General features: G+C 40.0%; 1 pseudogene; it reads left to right on the top strand.

Annotated features, from left to right (window-relative positions):
- The first annotated feature begins 209 nt into the window (after positions 1-209).
- On the top strand, positions 210-2,658 carry LOC102022763 (annotated as a pseudogene).
- Positions 2,659-2,968: the final 310 nt, after the last annotated feature.

Genomic DNA, 2,968 nt, shown 5'->3' with positions numbered 1-2,968 from the left:
TCCAGAGTGAGAACTTGTCTCAAAAAACAAAAAAACAAAAAAAAATTTAAAAAAAGAATAAAGGCTATTAGGAGACATAGAAACTCTAAGAGGACTAGAAAGGTCAGGGAAAGAGGCTCACCGTATTGTGCCCTGGGACGGGGGGCCGGGCTGATTCCAGAGTCTCACTCCAGCAACGGCTAGCAGAGCCCCCAGCTGGGGTAGGAGCCGCAATGTCTCAGGCTGTGCAGACAAATGGAACTCAACCATTAAACAAAACATGGGAACTGAGCTTATCTGAATTACAACAAACAGCCCAGGAGGCAATAACAGATGGCTTGGAAATTGTGGTTTCACCTAGAAGTCTCCACAGCGAATTAATATATCCAGTTTGGCTATGTTGAAGAGCACTATGATGACAAAGGAGTGTTTGCACCGTTTTTGTGCAGATTGTGTTGTCACAGCCCTAAGAAGTGGCAACAAAGAGTGTCCTACCTGTCAGAAAAAAACAAGTTTCCAAAAGATCACTAAGGCCAGACCCAAACTTTGATGCACTCATCAGCAAAATTTACCCTTGTCGTGATGAGTAGGAAGCTCATCAAGAGAGAGTACTAGGCAGGATCAGCAAGCTCAGTAATCAGCAGGCACTCAGTCACAGCACTGCAGACGATCTGCAGATCCAAGCCATGGACAGGTTACATCGGGGCAAGAAACAACAGACTGAGAATGGTAGTGGAGCAGAAGATAATGGTGACAGTTCTCGCTGTAGTAATGCATCCGCACATAGTAATCAGGAAACAGGCCCTAGTAACAAACGGACCAAAACATCTGATGATTCTGGGCTTGAACTTGATAATAACAATGCAACAGTAGCAACTGATCCAGCAGTGGATGGTGCTAGTGAAATTGAGTTAGTACTCAGGCCTCATCCCACACTTACGGATAAAGATGACAGTGCGCAGACAAGATACGTAAAGACTTCAGGTAAGGCCACTGTCGATCACTTATCGAAGTATCTGGGTGTGAGGTGAGCTGTAGAAGAACTGCGAAGCAAAGGAGAATCAAACCAGATGAACCTTGGAACAGCTAGTGAGAAGCAGTATTCAATTTATATAGCAACAGCCAGTGGCCAGTTCACTGCAGTAAATGGCTCTTTTTCTTTGGAATTCATCAGTGAGAAATACTGGAAAGTGAACAAACCCATGGAACTTTATTACACCCCCACCAAGGAGCACAAATGGATTTTAAAAACCAATTCTGGACTGAACTTTTCTTATAGCCTAATTCTTTTTTTTTTTTTCCTAGTACCAGAAATCAAACTCACGACCTCACACTTGCCAGGCTGGCGCTGTGCCGCTGAGCTAAATCCCCAGCCCCCAGCCTAATTCTTTAATATTAAAGATGTACCATCATTACTTTTATGGACACAACATGGATATGTTGTTCAGTTTCCTTTTTGAGCCAGACTCATTTACACGATTAGACTTCCCCTTAATTTAAGATTTACTTTTTGGAAGGGACTGCAGTTATTCAATACCTTTTCTTTCCTTTAAAACATATATCTAAGTTCTATGCTTTCACAAAGTATAGTTCCATTTGGAGCACCTTTTGACCCAGGAATTTTTCATAATTATGTACTCTTAAGTAAAGACTGAAGTGACCATCAGTTTTGCTCTCCCCTCACAAGTTTTCTAGGCCTATGGAATGTTAAATACAGTAATATGTATTCCAACTCCCCTGCCCCAGTGCTAGAGTCTTATATATTTATAGTTTTCTACACAAACTGTAGTATCTTCATTGTGCTTAAAAACAATTCTCATAGGATTATAATTTTCATAGTATTTTCTTCCATAATATCTCATTTAAAAGGATGTTCCTTATGAACTTGTATTCATTGTCATACAATGTTTTTTTTTTTTCTTTTTTTTCTCTGTAAGTTTAGAATTTCTGGTCATGGGGAAGAGAATCGAACAAAATCTTAAGTTCTATGGGAACGTGGCTCATTAATAGATTTTATTGAAGAAAGAAGAATTGGTAGTAACATGTTGTCCTCACTTGTATATTTAAGAGTTCTTTTTTGTATTTTGCTATCTTTGTTTCATCTATTATATGTGTTTGATGTTCTTTTCCTATTAAAATATCAGAGATATGGAAAAAAAAAGAGAAGAAATATCAGGGTTAGTGTCATGACGGCCAGGAAATCCACCAAATTACATGGCAAACAGGTTTAGGGAGACCCTGATTCTACCAACCTAGACACTACTACTTCCCAGACTAGGCACTGGGCAGGGCTGCTAGAAAGCTTGGCATTGCTCACTCTCTGAACTGGAATGTTGCTCTTTGCACCTCACTAGAATCGATTCCACCAGTGCCTGCCACACGTGTACACAAATTTCTGGTCCTGGTATGGGTGGATCCCAAATTATGTGTCTGTACTACACCTTCAAGGGAAGCTAGGACAATAAGTGCCTGACTTCTGCAATGATGGCAGTGGGGAACTCACAATGGGGGAAATTCCCTAAATATCTAAAGGTTCTAATAGCAAGCCACAGGGCATTTAGGAGAGGACTAAGATCAAAAATTTATTATTCCTAGACTAAACGCTGCTGTGGTTCCACCTAACAAATCATAAAAGCAAGACATAAAATGCTCAATGTTTCTTTCTGCATTCCAGGATAAAATTTAAGAATATTTATAGAAGGCTGTGATCTGGCTTAGAGGTAGTACACTTCCCTAGCATGTACAAAGCCCTAGATTCAGTCCTCAGAACAACAACAACAAAAAGAATACTTATGAGAATATGAAACTATCCAGCACTCAATGGATTAAAATTCATAACATTATTTTTTCAAAAAACCTACGAAAGACTGAGTGATGGCGCACAGCTGTAACATTCAGGAAGCTAAAGTAGGAAAATTGCTGGGAGTTTGAGGCCAGCCTGAATTGCAGAGTGAAACCTTGTCTCAAAAAAAGACAACCCAACAAAACA

This window comes from Chinchilla lanigera, unplaced genomic scaffold (genome assembly GCF_000276665.1).
Source record: "Chinchilla lanigera isolate Chin_1 unplaced genomic scaffold, ChiLan1.0 scaffold00048, whole genome shotgun sequence".
NCBI classification, from domain to species: Eukaryota; Metazoa; Chordata; class Mammalia; order Rodentia; family Chinchillidae; genus Chinchilla; species Chinchilla lanigera.
The sequence above is the reverse complement of the archived record's forward strand: the minus strand, read 5'-3'. Positions and strand labels throughout refer to the sequence as shown.